Genomic DNA, 22,133 nt, shown 5'->3' with positions numbered 1-22,133 from the left:
CTAATATGTTAAGAGACTTGCGTGCGTAAGAGGAGGCAGTGACCACTTTTAGCTGAAAGTTGCTTTTTTTTTTTTTTGTTGTTGTTGTTTGTTTGTTTTATATATAGGCCTAACAAAGTAGGTGGGTTTTGAAGCAAACTTGTTGGTAGTCTTTGAACAGGCATAGAAGAAGGGTATATACAAATGGAAGAATGCTATTTCAGAGGAGTGAATGTGGGAGTTGGACTCGAGTTGGAGAGGCTGGAGAGAGTGATTGAACTTTAGAGATGGAAGATACCTTATATTCAGATTTCAATGGCCATTATTGAAAGATTAACCATCTGTTGCAGAGGTTAATTTTTAAATTTAGCGTATATTTATTTCAAATATATAAAAACATTATTATTTATCTTTATAGTCTATGAAAACAAATTGAGATTCATAGAGGTTAAGTAACTTTACTGAGATTCACACAAATAGCAAATAGTATAAACTAATATTTGAACCCTTTTTCTCCTTACTAAAAGTCTATTTCTCTTTATATTTTACCATACTATTTCTTGCAGATAGTCCCCAAGTAAGAATCTTGGATTGTAAATAGATTATAGAGAACTTGAGGTGAAAATTGGAGCTTCTCCTTGGGATGACATTATCTATTAAAAATCTTATTTCTGATCAGGGGAATTACATGTTAAAATATTTCTTTTTGATCAGGAAAATAATTTATGGTAGGCGTACATACCATAAATTAGAGGCAGAGTTTGTTGACAGAGAGACTAGTAAGAAAAGTATTTCAGTGGTCTCTGCATGAGACAATAAATGATCCTATCTGGAAAATGGAAATATGGGAAGCAGTTATGAATCTTAGGAAGAAGAGATAAGGGTAGCTCAGTAGTAGAGTGCTTGCCTAGGATGCAAGAGGCCCTGGGTTCAGTCCCACCAATACACACACACACACACACACACACACAGAGAAATATTAGGAAGATCAAAGTAGAGTTAATTCATAAGGAATAAGTATAATGTGCAGGAGAGGGAAGCCAAAGATGATATTGAGGTTTTGAGTGAGCAAGGGAAAGAAAGATAAACCAGGGAGTGGCATTGATTTGGAGGAAAATATAATAAAATTGGGTCATTCTTATGATGATAGCAAGACATGTAATTATAGATGTTCTGCAAGTGTGTTAGGATACTATTGGAGCTTGGAAGAGAAGTCAGTTCTTGAGAGATTCATTTAATAATTGATTAATAAAAGAGGTAGCACATGTCTTACACACAATTGAAATCACTGAGGAAAACAGGGTTCTGATATAGAAAAGAGCAGAAGACTGAGAATAGATACTTAGGGAATACTATCATCTACAGAGAAGGAGAGGATGAGATACTTAAAACATAAATTGAATGATTATAAGGTCTAAAAGTCAGACTAGAGGAATATTATGGAAAAGAAGGAAAAGCTTTAAGAAATCAAATGTATCAGTAGGGTAGCAGATCAGATGCTTGATATTTGCAGATAAAATGACTTCTAAATTATTTTAAAACAATAATCTATTAGCTAGGAAAAGAGCTAAAATGAAAGTAATGCCAATGAATACCAAGTAACTCAAATCAATTCCATTTCCAACAAACTCCTTTATTTATAATGTGTAATTGTTGTTTTCCTTCAAGGAATTTAGATCTGTATACAAAAAAAAAAACTTGAAATAGGAATTGCTTGTATTATACATTCATGAGAAAGAAAACAGAAAGTAACTTGAAATAAAATAAAATCTACATTAGGAAAGTATAGGCAGTTGAGAGAAGAGCAAAATCAAAATTCAGGAAGGTGACTGTCACAAGTCCTTGAATGGGCACTTTAGAGGAGAAAACCTTCTGTGTGGATTCATTGAGCTATGCGGGTATCCCTTGGTTTTTATTCCTTAAGTTGTGTGTACATTCACCTGTGTTTCCCATTGACTTACATTATGACATTAAATATTTTATCTCTACTTGACATTGTCTGGAATAGATCCTGATGAGAGTTCTTCCCTAGGTTAATAACTGTATCTTGACTTTCAGTCCCTAGCTTATAAAGGTATCTCTTAAGCCTTTTACAGTCTATACAGTTTATGGTTCTGTGACTAATTCTGTACTGGCAGTAGTCACCATTGATGTTCTTAAAGAAACATTTGGACACATCTTTTATGAAACTCTTTGTTTACTTTTAAGTTATGGAATGCTTCTACCTGGACAGAGTCTGTAAGGGGATGTTGATACACATATTTCTATATTTATCAATGTTTCTCCATTACTAGTAATTCATGTGGCTGATACATAGAAACCCAGTACAAAACAAGGTGGCAGAAGAATGATAGGATGAGTGAGAAGATGAAAGCCAGGGACATTATTCAATATACAAACATCCTCAGTGCTGAAAACAAACAGAAGAGACTGGAAAAAATATTGTACAATATTAGTGGCAATTTGGGGCTGGGGATGTGGCTCAAGTGGTAGTGTGCTCGCCTGGCATGCATGCAGCCCAGGTTTGATCCTCAGCACCACATACAAACAAAGATGTTGTGTCTGCCGAAAACTGAAAAATAAATATTGAAACACACACTCTCTCTCTCTAAAAAAAAAATTATTAGTGGCAATTATCTGAAAATGTGGGGACTGTGGAATTTTATAATTTTATTTTTTATACCTTTTTTCCTTCACTTTTTGTATTGTCTAAATTCTCTGCAACTATCATGATTTAACTTTTAAGATCAGAAGAAAAGTTTAAAAGAGCCTTGTTTATTTTATTACACATTCCCTAAAGTGCTTGAACATGATGGAATGTTAGGAAAGCACATCTTTATTGTCTATTATCTGATCTTAAACATTGAGTAATTAAAATTGGACTATAAAGAAATCTCATTGCTCTGCTTGTTGTGGAGGTGTTTAAAGTTATTACTAGTATTCCACAAATGGGATTGAATTATGCTTCTAATTGTTCCCATATCAAACATTCCCAGAGAATGCATTCTGTATAACCTAAAGGACATCTTCAAAACAAGACAAAGCAAGGTCTCTGTCTTCCAGGAGCTTACACTCTATTTAGGGAAAATGAGAAATGTAGGTAGATAACTATAATTCAGAGAAGATGAATTCATGCTATATTAGAGGTTCAAAGATAGCTTTGGGATTGCAGAGGAGGGAGAGATTAGTTCTGCATTGGGGTAATATAGAGATATATTTAAAATTTTCTGTTTTCAGATTATATAATAATTAGTATTTCCCAAATTTAATCATTCTTAACTCACTTTCATGTTTTTTACTTATTTTCATACCATTTTATACTTGATACATCTTCTTTAATAGTTCAAATAAATGAATTTAGAAAGTTAACTTTATTTTACTTCTATAAATGGAAAAACAGTTTGCTCACCATAAATAGACAGTAACTAAAAATAAAGACAGTATAAATAAAATAGTGTTGTTAAATTCTATCTAGGTAATGTTGCCTGTTCCTTGGCTCTGAGACTGAGTCCTTATAAAAAGAAAGCTTAGCAAGTGTTAGAGAGGTGCTAATGACATATTAGCATGGCACTGAGACATGCTTCTTAACAAAAGAGAAATTCAAAAAGATCTGAAAATGGAATGACTTTCTTCCTGTGTGATTCAATGTTATTTGATGCCTTGCCCTACTGCTGTGGTACCAGTCTCACTGTTTTGGAAATACTTTGGTGGATCCACAGACTATATTTTAGGTTTGATGGATATGATCTCAGAAGAAAAGAGGCAGAGTTCACAAAAGAAGTGACATCAGAGGCTATCTGTGGCAAGGATATCCCTGTGAAAAAACTGTGCAGAAACATACTGGCTTCTATGATGACAGTAGAAAGAGGAGAAAAGAAAAGAGGAGGAAGACTTGTATTTTGTGTTCTTATTTTCCTGCTCTTGTAGTTCCTTTTATTTAAGAAGAATGAATTGTGTCAGCTTTTCTGTATCACTAATGAATTCTCCCTAGTTGCCTCAATCTAGAAGAAGCCCTCTACCTCCACCCCTCTGTGTATCTGCTTTAGACTATAAATGCCTCTGCAGATATGACTAATGGTACCTTTTTGAATGCAGATAAAGTTTGTATACTGAAAATGGACTTTATTAGTGAGATTTGTTGGAGTTTATCAGTTCAGAAATGCAACCTCTCAAATGCAGATCATCAAACACATTGGTATCATTTCACAAAATATCTTGGGCACAAACAGTGCTTTGATGCTTTGTAACCCAGATAAAGCTGTCAGTCAAGACAGAAAGTGTTATTTACTTTTTATGGGATAGACCTTTCAAGAGATATGGGTGTTTGGATTTGGCAGGACATCAGCAGCCACTGGGATTCCTTTCCCACAGGACATTTCACCCACCAGAAATAATTTTGACAAGAGACTAGAGAGAATCTCTCTTAGTTCTGTGAAGAATGTGAAATTATTATATTTATAAGATCCATTTTGTTATTCTCAGAAGGACCCAGCTTTAAACTTGTTACACTTTAGAGCAAAGTAATAATGAAAGCACTCTTTTAGAAAGTATAAATTCACATCTCACATTACTGTTCATGAAACATGATCAGTATCCTAGTTGTCCTCTTCTTGGAGTGATAATAAATATTACCTTCCATGCTTGCTATATTAGACACTGTTTTCCACTTTATATACAATATCTGTAATCTTCACAACAACTCTGTAAAGTAGGTATTTTCCTCACTCTCTGATGAGGAAATTGAGGATCTTACAGAACTAGTTAGAGCTAGAAGTAGTGGGAGTCACTATTTTCTAACTCTAAGTCTGTGTCTTTAAATTTATTTACTAATTTGATATGATGTTTCAGGTTAAGCATGGCAAGAATATAGTACAATAGAAACATTATAAACTTGTAATATCAATGTAGCTTAAGTTTACATCTTCCTTTATCCTCCTTTCTACCCACTGTGGCATATAAGCATCACACAAATATAAAAAGCTGTTAGAGCACAGGGTTGAGTTCAGTAGATTTGATTTGAGTCCAGCTTCATCACTTATTAGTTCTCAGGCACTGGCAAGAAATTCTATTTCTCTAGTACTCAATTTCTTTAGCTATAAGTCAAGTACAAATAATGCCTGTCTTTTATGGTTGTTATTAAATGAGATAAGGTTAAGTAAAGTGCTTAGTACATTACCCAGCATATAGTAAGTACTCAATAATAAATAGCATAAATAATTATTGTCATCATTAATTTATTTAATCCATGTCTAACTTTTCTTTTCCATTAGATTCTTTTTTTTTTTTTATCCTCCACAGGTCTCAGTGTGTACTCTTGTGTTTTAAAAAATGTCTCAATATCTGTTCAAGTAATCTTTTTACAATTCCCTCCTAGGTTCTACATATATATTCAAAATGTTTTCACATGCAAATTACTTTACCTGTTTTACCTTTGTATATGCATATAAATAGGTGTATGTGTAATGTGTGTGTGGTGTTTGTGCAAGTGAGTGATGTATAGAGACAATGAAAGCCCTCTGAGACATTACCATCCTTATAGGGCATTATTTTTGTTACAAACCTGCTGATCTCTTGGGAATAAAGATCCATCTTTAAACAGATGAACTTTTTAGAAGTTCAGTCACTGGAAGATCAGTGAATCAGATTGTTAAAGCTTACAGAGAACAAATGCTGGATGGAGAGATAACCCTTCTAGCTGTTTCCTTTCTTTTCTTTGCCAATGTGAGCACTCCCCATAAACCCCTGTATGGAATCTAGAGGAAACAGGAGGGAAACTGTTGAGGTGCTTATTTTATTGCAAACAAAGGTTAATATAGTCTTTTCTGAATATTTTTCTTGGAAGCCACAAATGTAATCTTGACTGATATGTTTATTTCGAGGGAATTTAAGATGTAACTACCTTTAATTGTATTTCTATTTACGACAGGCTATATGATCTTCTTAGAGCCCAAATGCTTCAATGCAACAATTGGGAAAAGATGATAAGGAAGTTGGGAGAGGGGGAATGAGACTCAAGAACCAGAGCTGTTTTATTGATGGAGTGTGTGGAATCAGTAGACAACTATGTGGGCATGCATTCACAATGAAGAGACTTAGGTAAATTGAATGTTTGATGGTCTCAGGCTAAAATGACCTTATCCCAGTATGGATGACTCTTTCAAAGGGATTGGAAGAACTCTAATCTCTTACCATGACCTTTTATAAAATCTAACAAGGCAACTTACTGACAACAATCTGTGCCATTCTTTTCTTCATTCAATTTTTGCCAGTGCCCTTCTTTCTTTTGATTCCAAGGATACACAGAGTTTTTTCCCAGTATAGGGATTTTATACTTGTATTTGCTTTTACTGAAATCTTTCACCTCCAGATCTTTCCATGGCTCCCTCCCTCCTAATTGAAGTCTCAAAGAGCCCTTTCCTGACCTCCCTCAGCATAAATTATAGTTGCTTCCCAATGTCCTTCTCCTTTTCTTCTATTGTTTGGTATTGTCACACATTGAACACTATATTCTCCAGCCACCTGTGGAGCTTGGTGTTGCCCTGTGATTAAGTTCTGGTCAATGAAATGTGAATCAAAGTGTAATGGGCTTTTGAAAAGCATCCTTGAAGAAAAGGGTTCATTCTTTTCCTTTTTCTGTCCTGTTACTTGTAACATCTGTTGTGATGACTCTGCTCTAGCTGCCATGTTGGACCATGGGAGAAATGTCATTGACTATATATAGTAAGCCTGAGTCCCAATGAATTTTTAAGTCCCTAAAGTAGCCCTGGACTGTCTACCTCCAGAATTCTTTAAATGATAGAGAAATAAACTTTTTTTTTTTTTTACTTAAGCCATTGTTATTTTGCAGTCTTTTATATATTCAGACAAATTTACTGCAAACCAATTTAAGGTGTCCTTCACCTGACATAGCATTATTCTTTGATTTGGATTCTACATGGCACTTTCAATAATTTGAAATTCTTCCTTTCTTCCTTTCATTTGTTTCTTCTACCTTGAATGTAAGTTCTGTAAGGAGAGACCTCATCTTCCTTGTTTATTGTGGTGTCCTTAAGGAGAAAAAATGCATAATAAGTACTTAATAACATTTTTTTATGAGTGAATGAATACTGTAGGCTAAAATTCCTTCTATTTATGTCTCTACAAGCATTTGTCTCTGTGATTCTGTTTTTAAGTTGACCAGTGAATCACACCTTCTTTTTTAATAAAAATAAGTATTTCTAGTCTTAGAGTTTAGTTGCTACATATCACCAAGATTGTCTTAACCATCTCCCCTAATTACTCAAGCCCCCAAATAGTCCATGTCATCTACATGCTCATTATGAAGTTTTGTCCTTTTGCTTTCAACCAAGCAGGCTCAAAAACCTTTAGTTAGGCTAAGTGAATGATACACGGTACAACAATACAAAGACCTAGGCTAAGGGTAGGGAGGGCCAGACCTAGGCAGAATGAAATGTAAAGTAGCTGATAATATTCTTCACAGGTACCTGCCATGGTGGACAGAAGCAAGGCAAGGTAAGCCTACATTGATAAGGCTGAAGGGTCATAGAAAGAACTGGATTAGACATGTCTGATGTAGATAAGGCCAATCAACAAAGTGAAGAGTCTCCTATGCCAAGGACATCACTAATTGAATTATAGATTTCACCGAAATCTTAGAACTGAAGCCTTTTGGGGGCTCTCTCAGAATTGCCAGTCAGCCTTCTACCAAAAAGAGGCCCAGTTCTGATTGCTTAAAAAATATCCCTCTTGTCCATCAGGAGAAGACTTTGGCATCCCTCACCCCCACCCCATTAAGCAGCAGTTTCTTACACTTATCTGAAGCTCTGGTAGAATGTGGGGAGGAGAAGGTATGGGTGCAGTGTCATGAATAATTCTTCTTTGTTAGAGCTTATTACCACTACTGCTGTGGACTGAATTGTGTCCTTCCTGTCTCCCCAGATTCATATGCTGAAGCCCTAACTCCAATGTGACTGTATTGATGATAGGAATTTTAAGAAGTAATTAAGGCTCAATGCAGTTATGAGGGTAGAGTCCTAATCCATTAGTATTGGTGGCCTTAAAAGAACAAAGGGGAGGGTAGAGAGATAGAGATAGATTGATAGATCCATAGATACATAGATAGATAGAGAAGGAGGGAGGGAGAGAGAGAGGGGCAGAGAGAGACAGAGAGAGAGAGAGAGAGAGAGAGAGAGAGAGAGAGAGAGAGAGAGAGAGAACATGCTGGAGAGATCCATGAACATGCACCAAGGAAAGGCCATAGGAAGATATAGGAAGGAGGTGGATATCTATAAGCCAGGAACAGAGCCCTCACCAGGACCCCATCACACTGGTACCCTGATCTTTCTTTCTCCAGAAATTTCTGTTCTTGAAATCACCCAGTTTATGGTATTTTGTTATGGAAGCCCAATCTGTGACCACTTCTTTATCATCAGAGCCTTTGTCTCTGTGACTGATAATATTCTTTGGCCAGAGCAGTGGGAATTCTTTCTATCTCTAAAAGGAAAGCAAACATATCAAAGTAATTCACATTGAGTTATAAATGGCTGATAAGTTTAACCAAGAGAATGAAGGATTTATTATTTTAAAATGAGTTTTGTTGCAATCTATCTCCCACTGTTTTTCACCCTCCCAATACTGACCCATCCCCACCCCCCACACACTACAGATGTGTATAAACACACACATACTTGCAAATCCTTTTGATTAAGAAATACTTCCTCAATAGCCCTTGGCTTTCTTGAGCACTTTCTTTTACACACAGGGTAGTGGTGGGACAAAGGAAAAAGAGGTGATCTGCGTAGCACCTCACTTATCAAAGAGTGCCTACCTCTGAATAATAGATTATTCTTTTCTGATCACAAAAAGTGAAAAACAAATTTCTATAAAACAGAATCAGAAGGAAGTCACTCATCACCCCACTCTGAACCTTTATCAATCAAATAAGCAACATTTAGTGTAGGACAAAACATTTGGTGTAGTGCTTATAATGTTGGAATCGGCTACCTGGCTTGAATTTTGGTGTCATAATATGTCTGTATGAACTTGGGCAAACCATTTTACCTCTCCAAGGCTTTATTTCCTCATCTATAAGATGGGGCTTCTAATAATACCTCTTCAAAGGGCAGTGGGGATTTAGTTGTATAATGTGTGTTAAGTTTGTAGCAGAAAAATTTCACTTAAGTATGAATAAATGGTAGCTTTATTATATTTTTAAACTAAGCATCTCCTGTAGAGGACAGTATACTTGGAAATAAAAAGATAAATAATATTCTTTTCCTGTCCTCAGGGAGCTTACATGTATGAAAAACAGCATGCAGAATTCCTGTGAAATCAAGAGGCACTCAGAAACCAAATCTTTAAAGACATTTTCAAAATTCCTGTTTTCCAGTAAAGTTGCTGTCATGTTTTCCTGCACACACAGTTTATCTGTCTTCTTAAACCTTTTGAAGTCAGCTACACTAGGCTTTTTTGCATCTTTCCTCCTGGCCCTATAAAAATGTGGCCAAATATTATACTTCATGTATTATTTTTTGTCACTTCCCTGGTGTTTCTCCAAAATAGACCCTTTTCTTGCATACAAAGTGGGGAGACTTCTTTGGAAGAACATCCAGTCCAGAGGATTCATGTATCACACATGCCAACTTTGTCATTTCTTCATAAAGACAGTATTTTTTTATAAAATCAAAATGAAATAGTTCTGTAAGAATGATCAGAGAGTATTGTAATGGTACCAATAAAAATACTTTTTCTATTATTCTCCATTAGAATTGACTCTATAATATTTCTGAAGTCAAACTATTTCATCCTTTGGATAAACAGGATTATTGCAGTATGATTTTTGGTTTTAAGAAAGAAAAAGGGCCAGAGTTTGTTTCCTTAAACTGATAAAATGATACTTTCATCTTCTACCCCATCTCGCACCCCTGTTCCTTCTCTAATTAAACTTGCAGTATGAGAAAGGGGATAACCACAACTTCTTTTCACTTATACTTTCAGGCCTGACTTGGATAGCCATCACATGGACTTTTCTTCATTACAGTCTCTGACCTAAGGTGGCACAGAAAGGTAGACAGAGGTCAACATGTTTAAACAGTAATGCCAATAATTAGAACAAGTCAAGGGGGTTGGAATTATTTCTACTTCTTAATGGGCTCAATGGCACTTTGTAGTTTTTGGAAGAGATTTCATGTTATCAGGTAATGATTTAACATTTGAACTGTTCATCTCTTTGAATGAATTATTTGAGATAGGAATGTTGACTTGTTTGTTGAGGATACTTATGACAAAACTGCACTGAAAATAGAAAGGTGCTGTATTTTCTCACATCACATAATAACATAGTGAAATGCCAGGTTAATTAAATTGTCTCTGTGATTGCATCCTTTTTGAAAATCAATGTGAGTGAAGTTGGTACCATCAGATATGGTCAGAAACATTTAGAAACATTGATAACATAGCAGGAAAATTATATATGTGATTGTGTCAAAAAGGATAGGAACATTTTACCTTTTTAATTTTGATCATTTGATGAACATTTACTGAGCACCTCCTACTGTATTTAGGTGAATCTAAGATTTCAGTTGTGGCTGCACCATTACTTTGAGTATCACTAGTGTCTCAGGCAACATATTACATGGCTCCCACTGATTCCTGCATCCTAGTATTTGTGCCTTTTGGTACCCCTGAAGTGTAGGTTCAGCCCTAGTGATTTGCTTCCAAATAAAAAAAAATGGCAAAACAAAATATGGGAAAATATGGCAGAACAAAATATGGGAAGTAACTTCATGTAGATTACAAAAGACTATGGCGTTAATCTTGCTAGGTGTTTCAAATTTTTTCTCTGGTATGACCAAAACACCCATAAAGACAACTTAGAAGAGGAAAAGTTCATTTGGGGATCATGGTTTCAGAAGTTTTAGTTGGCAGCACATCATGGTAGAAAGATCCAGTGGAGGAAAACTGCTTCTCTCAAAGTAGCAAGGAAGCAGAGAGGGGTTGAGGCAGTGAAGGGGCCATAGGGAAGATATACCCTTCCAAGGCATAACCCTAGTGACTCACCTCCTCCAGCCATACCCCACCTGCTTAAAATTACCATCCAATTAGTCAATTCAAATCATGATGGACTGATTAGTTCACAGCTCTCATAATCTAATCATTTCACCTCTGAATATTCTTGCATTAATAGGATCTTTGGGGGACACTTCGTATCCAAACCACTACAAATTCTCCTCTCCTTCTTTCTGTGTGCTTCTCTCACTCTCTCTCTCTCTCTCTCTCTCTACCCCACTCCCTCCATCTCTTGCACTCTTCTTTGTCTTCTTGCATTTTTGTTCTGTTAAAGCAAGATACCATGTTGTGTCTTGCTTTCAGGCAGGAAAGGCCCATATGAGGGACCCAGAAGCAGAAGGCCCAGTTAACACTAAGATGGAATCAGTTATTACTGAAGAGTCTCAAGAGTTTTGTTTTCTAAAATAATATAGAAAACCTAATCTTTCTTTGGTTTCAATAGATAAAATATGGTTACAACCTATCAAGTATTTTTATAACTTTTTTCCTCCATTTGCTGCACTTTGGCTTTCTTGTTATTATTTTTCTACTTGATACCTGCTGGGGAGTGATATTGACCAAATTATATTGTTATATTGTACGCATGTATTAACATATAACAACAAATGCCATCATTATGTTCAACTATAATGCACCAATTTAAAAAATGTGAGAAAAAAAACGAAATGACCTTTTTATTTCAAGTGACAGAAATACAGCTCAGATCAACTTAGACAAACAAAGTAGAAACTTGTCTTCAGAAAGGGATGAAATTAAGGCTAAAGGATTACTAACACCAAGGACTATAGTGTCATAAAATTGTCATTTTTCATGTATAAACTCTGCTATTCTCTGATCTGCTTAATTTATTAAGACTGGCTTTTATATGGCTGGAAACTTGGTTACAGCAGCTCCTATTTCTTACATCTGTAACAGCTCTGCCACCAGAGTGGGACTGAATTTGTTTCCTGGCTCCTATTTAATAAATGCCAGGGAAAGACATTGAGTAACTCTGGATTCAGGAAGGGTCAGGGGTCCATATTTGGCAACTCTCAAGTAAAACTCCCTGGTTGGTAAGAGTGTTCTGGGAGGGGGGGAGTAGGGGTATTGCTCTCTCTCTCTTTTTTAAGGATTATTATTAAAGTTAGAAAAAAATTCATCTGAAGAACTTGGCTATATTATGTTGTTATTTTTTTCTATGGCTTTAAAAGGAAGTCTCACCTATATTATATCTAAAATAGAAACTATAATCCATCTTCTGTCTTTATCACTGGCCAATTTTGAGGATTGGACAGTAATGAAATATTGCAATGTAAATGATAATAAAAGCAAAGTAAGACAGTATTGCTTAATTGTTTCTCTTTCAGTATCTTTAAGTTTCCACTAACAAGAAAAAAAAGATTTAAGAAAAACTTTGAAAAGAGAAAGTTATTACCCCAAATTCCATTTATTTAATGTGTTTTTGCACATTCCGTTCTCAGTCTATTTTACAACCCCAAAATATGTATAGAGTTATAAACATATTTGCCTATCACTTTTTATTGTGCTTTTATTAGGATGCAAAAAATATTTTCTGACTTTTTAGATGGCAATTAGAATGATCATATAATGACTATTTATTATTCCATAATGTTAATAGTTTATAATTTATACTGCATTGTTGAATTGAGGGTAAAGGAAGAAAGCAATCTTTCTGCATCAACTATAAATGTGATAAGTAAGGAAAACTATCAGTCAATCAAATGTGAGTAAAAGATCATTTTTAAGGTAAAAAGAATGGATTCTGGAAACAACAGAGTGGTTTTTATGTTTCCATATCTGTAAAAACAATTTGAAGAATTATAAAGCTTGTGCTCTGTGATCATTTAGAACAAAAAAATGGGGATCACAAAGAACCAATTTTGTTCACTAAGGAGAAACCCTATCAAACTAAGTTTGCTTCTTTTTGGGGTGGGGTCAGTGCCTTGATTTATCTGGAAATTCCATAACCAAAGGATATATTGATTTCAGCAAAGCAATTTTAAAAGGCTTCCCTGTCATACATCTTGTGGCTAAAATGATGAATTTGCACCTAAGTGAGTTTGCAGTTGATTGAGCAACCATTGTAGTATGACAGCAAAACAATCTAAAGCAATCTTAGGCCCCATTAATAGATGTCTAATGTCCATAAAAAAAAAGGGCATAATGGTCCCTCGGTTGTTAAAATTAATAGTGCTTGGTAAGGTCCCTGGCTGTCAGGTACCTTTTTTCTGTTCAAAGTCAGCACTATGGGGAAGATAAAAGAACAGATTAACAAACTTAAGAGGTCAAGGTGAAGCAACTTGAAGCTAACTAAGGATTTCAGATATGAATGAAGAGTGGACTTTAAGCCAATTGACAGACATTGGTAAGAGTGTCAGACTAGATATAATTAGTATATTATGGTTTCTCTGAGGAATGGTATTGTATCTCATTGACTTTTTAAATTTCTTCTCATCCCTAAAGCCTAGAACAGAGAAAATACTCAGTAAACAATTAAGGAATAAATGGTAAAATGTATATCACAAATTGGATTGCCTTCCCAGGTGAGAAGATGCTCTATGAAATTCCTCTGTATAATTCCTCTGAATTAGTGTAAATGAATGCTACTACCTCTAGCATTCTGCAAAGAGAATGTTCCAATAGCGGAGTGTTTATAATTACCCTATCAAACTCTTCCCTTTTTTGATAAGAAACTGAAACCCTAGAGAAGCCAATATGCTTGTTAAGGATCCCACAGCTAGTTGGAAACATAATTGGTTAGGAAATACTGGTATCTTGGACCAGCAGCAGCAGAGCTCTTTCCTTACCTCGTTCCTGCTCTCTTGCTCCCTATATCAGCTGCTTTAGAGACCATTCTTTAATACATTTTCCATCTGATCACTTGATGTAAATGGACTCATGTAATCCTTATCATTACACTTTGCCTTCCAAATTAATCTGCATTCTTATTGTTATACCTATTTAGTCATCAACATTCTCCCTGGACCCTTCATTTATCTGAAATTTTGGTCCTCAACCATATTTCTAGTTTTTTTTCTCTTAAAAAGCCAAAGATAATGGTTTCATTAGTTATCTCTTATTGTATAACAGATTACTTTAAAACTAAGATGTTTTAACTACAAACATTTATAATCTCAGTTTCTATGGAGAAAGAATCTGAGAGCTACTTAGCTGAATACATCTGGTTTAAGCTCTCTCATGATGTTTCAATTAAGATATTGGATGGCTGCAGTCTCATCTGAAGGCTCAACATGAAACATCTATTACAAACTCATTAACACAGTTGTTGGCAGGCCTCAGTTCCTAAGTGACCATTGGCCAAAGACTTCAGTTCCTCACCACATGTTCCTTTCTGTAGGTTGCTGAGTGAGATGGAAGTCATTGTCTTTTATTACCCAGTCTTGGAAGTTACATACCATCTGCAGTACATTATTTGTCACACATACCTTCTTGGTACAGTGTGAGAGGATGTGAATATCAAGAGTTAGTGATGGGGCTGGGATTGTGGCTCAGCAGTAGAGTGCTCGTCTCACATGCGTGAGACCCTGGGTTCAATCCTCAGCACCACATAAAAAATAAATGAGTGAAATAAAGGTATTGTGTCCAACTACAACTAAAAAATAAATTTAAAAAAAAAAAGTTAGTGATAATTGGGACACATCTTGAAGTCTGGCTCCCACAAGGGTATAGGAATGCTCTTTGTAGAAAAATTAAAAATTTATTTTAAAAGGTAATACATTTATGAAATCCAAAAAGCAAAATAATATAAAAATATTTAATACAATTTCCCGTCTGACCCTCATCCTTTCCCGTTTCCCAGGTAATCATTTAATAAAGTTTCTTGTATATTGATTTAGAATAGATGCTGGAAAATTTTGTAAATAAAGAGTCAGTTATTTTAGGCTTTATGGACCATACAATCTCTCCTATAATTACTCAGCTCTATTCTTGTAGCATGAAGGCATTCATTCATTTGCAATAGTAAACAAGAGAACAAATAAAACATGACAAATAAAATATGACAATAAAACTTTATGTATTAACACTAACATTTGAATTATTAAAAATAACTTTCTAATTTCCTGTGTTGTAAAATATTATTCTTTAGAAAGCAAAAATATGAATAAATACAATAGGCTTTTCTCCTCTTGAGTTTTTTTTTGCATATAAAGCAAAACTTATAACAACTCTGATGAGATTCTAATGTAGGTAGAGAAAATATTTGAAACAAAACAGAGGAGGGTAAAGCGATGTAAAGTGAGTAAGATTTCTTTATTTCACTTGAACTGGTAAGATGATAACACCAGTAGACTAGGATAAGCCACATGTATGTATTTTAATACCTACAACAACCAATAAAAAGCTATAATGAAGAGATACATTCAAAATCACTGTAGATATGGGCTAGGCAGAGGGAGTGCTATGCCTGTGGAGGTCCCTGAGGCAGCCTCAGCAGAGGAGAAGTAGGAAATGGAAAATAAAATGACTAGTTTGGAGAAAACTGAAGAAGCAAAATTGAAAGCAAGGTATCCTCATCCGGGACAAAAGTCTGGAAGTTCAGATTTTTTTTAAGGAAATTATTGTAGAAAGGACAAAAAAATATTTTGACTCTGGGAATTGCAACATAGCAAAAGCAACGATGAAAAACAAGCAACTTCCCACTGTAGCCCCAGATAATACAGAGGTCACTGGTGACCACATTCCCTCTCCACAGGAGCTTCCTCAATGGAAACCATTCCTTGTTGCTAGCAAGCTGGCTGGCTGATTAAAAGAGCTGACCTGCATGAATTTTCTAATTCCCATTATTTCTCCTTCATATGTTATTTATTCACTTTTTATTTCCTTTCATTCACTAAATCATTTGAGACTGTTGGCTTTGCAGGTAGTGATAGTATATGCTGTGATTGTAAGGGAAAATACATGTGAAGAGGTTTTGATTAGTTTTAACAGTGCACTGATGAAAAGGATGCGTTAGAGCAGCATAAGTAATCTACTTGAAAATATATATCAATGTATAAATCCCTGAGGAAAACTAACATAAATACCTATACATGAAACTAAATCAACATTCAAGACATTGAAGAGGTGAAAATTACTGTATGATTAAGACCTGGCTTTTTGAATCTCAACACTTGGAAAAGGGAAACAAAGACTTTTCATATCATTAGAGAAAAACACAATCAATTTGGAGGAAAATAAATGTAAGAACAAGAACAACAACAACAAAATTGTATATATTACCTAAGTCCTAGTGTAGGACTGGTTCCAACAAGTAACAAGCAAATTTTACAATTTTAATGTTTGGGTCTTCTTCACTTCATCTTAATTATAGCTATGTATGTTTCTTTCATTTAATGTAACCATGTAACCTCTGTATTGATTTTGATTTTTTTTTTTTTTTTTTGGTACTGGGGATTGAACCCAGGGGTGCTTAACCACTGAGCCACATCCCCAACCTTTTTTAATATTTTATTTAGAGACAGGGCCTCTGTGAGTTGCTTAGGGTCTTGCTGAATTGTTGAGGTTGACCCTGAACTCGGGATCCTCTCACCACAGCCTCCTAAACCATTGGGATTACAGGCTTGTGCCACCATGCCTGACTGTATTGATTTCTTCTGTATTTTCTTTTTGGATTTTGTAAAGCAGAAGTTTAAGACCATAAGTTGGAAGAAAATTCACATAATTCAAACATAAATAGAAGGGACTCCAAAAGATTTGTATAATTGTGCTTGAACTTGAATGGCCTTAAGCCTGTTTGAGTTTTAATAATAGAATTTTGCTTGGGCAATATTTATTCATTCTGGTGTGATTTATGTGACTTCAGTACTTAACAGCTGCCCTTGAAGCTGGTATTCTTATTTAGTTTTTTAGTGTTAAAACCTTTTATTGTTGAAGATGTGAATGAAATATGCATGTGCATTGACTGTTGAATTCACTTTTGTGCCATTTTTGTACATACAGTAGTTTTACACAAAAATCACTATAAATAAAATAGAATTCTTTTTAAAAAAGTTTAAGTAGGGGCTGGGGTTGTGACTCAGAGGAAAAGCACTCATCTAGCAAGCGTGAGGCACTGGGTTCGATCTTTAGCATCCCATAAAAATTAAACGGAGGCATTGTGTCCACCTACAACTAAGTGTTTAAAAATGTTTAAAATGTTTTAAAACAAAAATGTTAATACATGTTTAAAACAAAAAGTTTAAGTAACTAAAAGAAGATAGGAAGAAAACCAAGAAACCAAAAATATAACAGGAAGTAAGAAATGAAATGGAAGGCTTTTAAGCCCTAAGATATCAATAAATATACTAATTAAAAGACAGAAACTGGAGCAATAGATTCTAAAACATGACCTAACAACGTGTTATCTCCAGGAAACTCATTCAAATGCAACAATATAGTCTGGTTGAAAGTAACAGAATGAAAAAACAAAGTATACCATGAAATATTTAATCAAAGGAAATCAGAACTAGTTATAATAATGAAACCAGAATTGAAGACAGGCAGTCAGAGCAGATAGGCAAAGGTTCCATCCACAGGATGGAGGTCAATTTGGGTCCAGGAGATGGGGACTGAGGAATTGAAATGTCAATGCCTTCAGAGGCCTTCCTCTACCCTTATCAAGATAACCTGCCCCTGCTCCAACCTATTGCTAAGATAACCTATTCCCCTACAGGGAGTTGTGAAAGTTGTTAATTAATGTGTCCTGGGTCCCCTTCCTGCCAGGATCACTCCACCTTGGCCCCTCCAGACCATCTGCTTCTCACGTTTTGGCCAACTCATCTGGGCCATCTCCTGGGCCTAGTCACATATGCAGAAAGGAGAGAGATAAGAGGAAGAGAGCAGGAGAACAAAGGAAGCCTAGGATATATAAAAAAGGAAAAATGCTCTCACTTCTTGGAATACCAGGATACCAGTTATGTCCCCCTTCTCTCTCCCAGAAGAAGTCTATGTTACCCCTTTTAAAATAAAACCTGCTTTATATGCTTGCCTCTGTGTACTCCTCTAATGTTACACTTCAACATGTGAGGAATCAGAACTTGTTACTGTTAACCGGCAGTATCAATAATATCAGACAAAATAGACTGAAGCAAAAAAAGAAAAATTACCAGAAACAGAGAATACAGAGTGATAAAGGTTCAATACACCAAGAAAACATAACAATTCCAAATGTATATGAACCAAATAATGGAGCTGCAAAGATATGAAGCAAAACCTTATAGCACTGAAAGGAGAAATAAATTAATCCACAATTATATTTGGATACTTCAACACCCTCCTCCCAAAAATTGGTGGAACAACTAGACGCAGAATCAACACTATATATATATATATATATACACACACACACACCTCAGCAGTACCTAACCAAGAGAATTTAATAGATTTTTAATAGAATTTATAGAGCATTTCACCCAACAATAGTAGAACACACATCCGTTTCCACAACCCACAGTCTAGATACTCAAATATCAAGGTAGACCATATCTTTGGCCATGAAACAAACTAAACAAATTTAAAAGAATTGAAATTATACAGATTGTGGTATTCAGCTGTAATGGAAAGAAACTAGATATCAATAGCAGAGGGATGGCAGGCAATTTCCCGAAATTTTGGAAAAAAATCAATAAACCACACACTTTTAACAATTCATGAGTCAAAACAATAAGTTCCATGAAGTTTAAGATAGTGCATTATTAAACTGCATAAAAAAGAAAATAAATCAACATGTGTTAGATGCAGCTGAAGCAGTACCTACAGGAAGACTTACAGCGCAAAAATGCATACATCAGAAGAGTCTCCAGTCAATAATAATAATAATAAAAAAACCTAGAGGGAGAGCAATATAAGCTAAAAGTTTAAGGAAGAAAATAATAAAATAAGAGCAGAAATAAGTAAATCTGAAAAAGAAAAACACTAAAGACAAATCAGTGAAATAAAAAGCCAGTTCTTTGAAAAGAACAATAAAATTGACAGACTAACAGAAAAAAAAGACAGATAAAACACAAACAACTCTATATACATAAATTTGACAAGTTAGACTAAGTGGACCAATTCCTCAAGAAACATAAATTACCACAACTCAACCAAAACAAAATAGCTAATTTGAGTATCTGCATAGCAATGGAGAGAATTGATTTTATAATTTCAAAACTCCAAGACAAACATTTCTATTATCTGATGATTTATTTGGAGAATTAAATTGAATTAACATCAATCTTACACAATTTTTCCAGAAAATGAAAGCATTTCATATTTTATTTTATGAACATTTTTATTAAAACCAAAAAGTACAAATAATTTACAGAACAAAGTCTAAAATTAATATAGATGAAAAGAACTCTTTAATAAAATATTAACAAATAAAATCCAGCAATATATTTTAAAAATATACTTCAGAGTCAAATGGGGTTTATTCCAGGGATGCGAGGCTCTTTCAACACTTGAAAAGCAATCAGTGTAACCCACTCTATTAACAGATCAAAGAAGAGATTAGATATATCAAGTGATACAAAATAGCATCTGACAAAATCCAATATTGCCTATGATAAAACTCAGAAAAATAGGAATAGAGTGCAACTTTATTAACTTGACAAAAGATATCTACCTAACCTATATTTAATATACTTAAATCCATACTTAACAAAACCTATACTTATATGCATTTAGTAATGAAAGACTATATGCTTTTACCCTGAGATTAGGAGCAAGTCAAAGATGCCTGTTTTTACCACTCTTATTAAACACAAAATGCTGGAAATTTAAAACTCTGCAATTAGGCAAGAGAAGGAAATAAAATCCATATAGAACATAAATTAAATAAATACTATTCCTATTTACAAATGACATGCTTGTCTACGTAGAAAATCTGAAGGAATTTACAAACCAAAATCAAAACAAGACCTGAAAAATGGGCTTATCAAGGTTGTAGGATACATAGTCAATGTATAAACTTTATTGTATTTATTTATATACACCCGCAATGAACATGTATACATTAAATTGAAAAAGTAGAGTATCATTTATAATTGTTTGAAAAAGTGAAATGCTTAGGTATAAACCTAACAAATATGTATAAGTTTTGTATATTGAAAATTATAAAATACAAATGAAAGAAATAAAAGAAGATCTAAGTAACAGAGACAGATACCATGTTCATTGATTGGAAAACTAGATATAGTAAAGATGTCAATTTCCCACAATTTGGTATACAAGTTTAACACAATTTCTATCAAAATTTCAGAAAAAATTTTGTAGATACAAAAGAATTATTCTAAAAGTTACATAAAAATGTAAATAAAGTAGAATAAATAAATGAATTTTGAAAAAGAAAATAAAGTAGAAAGACTGACTTACTAACTTCAAGATTCTTAGACAACTACATTAATAAAAAATGAGCAGTATTGGCAGAGGGAAGGACAATAAACCAGTGGACAACAACAGAACGTAGAAATAGCCCCATACAAATATGCCCAATAGATTTTTGACAAAGGTGTAAAAGCAATTCAATAGAGGATAGGTTTTTCAGCAAATGGTGTTGGAGCTCTTGAGCATCCTAGGGGAAAAAAAAAGGACCTCAAACTTCATCTCATACCTTATATAAGAATTAACTCAAAATTGATTACAGAATTAAAGTGCAAAACTTAGAACCATACACCTTCCAAAACAAACAAAAAATCTTCAGGATCCAATATTGACAAAATCCAGGATCTAGGGCTAGGCTGGAAGTTCTTAGACTCAACACCAGAAACCACACCTAGAAAAATTGATAAATTGTAGTTGGAGTTTGTTAAAATTAAATTTGTTCTGTGAAAGGTCTACTTAAGAGGAGAAAGAGACAAACTATAGGGAGATGTCTTTTTGTTTTTTCTTGCCTTCCTTTCTTTCTTCTTCCCCTTCTCCCTCCCTTTCTTCCTTTCACAGTACTGAAGTTTGAACCTAGACTCCCACATGCTAGATAAGTGCTCTACCACTGAGCTACATCTCCCAGTCTAAAGAAAAACTGTAGGTGGGAGAAAATATTTGTAAACCACATATCTGACAAAGACTAGATTCTAGAATACAGAAAGAACTCTCAAAACTCACCAAACTAAGTTAGAAAACTATCAAAAGACGGATATTTCAACAAAGAGGAGATACAGATGTCAAATAAGCATGTGATAGCTGATATTATTAGTCAGGAGGAAATGCCAATTAAAGCCACAATGAGATATTAATGAGATATCTGGGCCCATCAGACTGGCTAAAATTAAAAATAATGATAACAACAACTGTTTGTGAAAATGCAAAGAATTATTAATTGCTGATGGGAATGTAAAATACACAGTCACTCTGGAAAATAGTTTGGCAGTTTGTTAAAAGAAAATTAAGCATGTTTTTTAATTTGGCAGTTTGTTAAAAGAAAAATATAAGAAATTTGATCCAATAATTATATTCCTGGACATTATCCTGGAGAAATGGAAATATATTCACACAAAAACCTATGCAAAATTGTAATAGCTTATTTGTAATAGTTCAAAACTTTAAACAACCTAGATGTTATTCAGTAGATTAATCTTTGAACTACTGTGGTGCATTCAAACCACGGAATACTTTGCAGCCCTGGAAATGAATGGACTATTGACACACAACATCTTGGATGACTTTCTGGAAAATTATACCGAATGAAAAAAACAACTAATCCAGAGAGGTTAAGATATTGTGAGATTGCATTTACATAATCTTCTTGAAGCTAAATATTATAGAAATGGAGAACAGGTTAGTGGTTGCCAAGGGTGAAATTTTTGATGGAGAGCAAAGAAGAAAAATGGATGTGGCTATAAAAGAAGAACTTGAGGGATCCTTGAGATAATGGAAATGTTCTGTTTTATTTGTATCCATTGTCAGTGTTCTAGTTATGATGAAGTACTATAGTTATAAAATATATTATAATTGGGGAAATTGGGTAAAAGGCACATGGGATCCCTGTGCATCAATTATTTCAATTATAAGTTTAGTTAAAATGAATTTATAATTTAGTTAAACAAACAAAGTAGTTCAAGGTAAAGGAGACTGGGGATTCTGGACTTATTTGAAGAAAGAGGGTATGA

General features: G+C 34.4%; 1 protein-coding gene and 1 pseudogene across 3 annotated transcripts in view; both read left to right on the top strand.

The window, feature by feature from the left end:
* The window catches only part of Hpse2 (heparanase 2 (inactive)), a 649,448-nt gene that overhangs the window by 229,751 nt on the left and 397,564 nt on the right, over positions 1-22,133 (top strand). The gene's annotated exons all lie outside the window — the stretch shown is intronic.
* Positions 15,469-15,811, top strand: LOC143381378 (cAMP-regulated phosphoprotein 19 pseudogene; annotated as a pseudogene).

Source organism: Callospermophilus lateralis, chromosome 15 (genome assembly GCF_048772815.1).
Source record: "Callospermophilus lateralis isolate mCalLat2 chromosome 15, mCalLat2.hap1, whole genome shotgun sequence".
NCBI classification, from domain to species: domain Eukaryota; kingdom Metazoa; phylum Chordata; class Mammalia; order Rodentia; family Sciuridae; genus Callospermophilus; species Callospermophilus lateralis.
The sequence above is the reverse complement of the archived record's forward strand: the minus strand, read 5'-3'. Positions and strand labels throughout refer to the sequence as shown.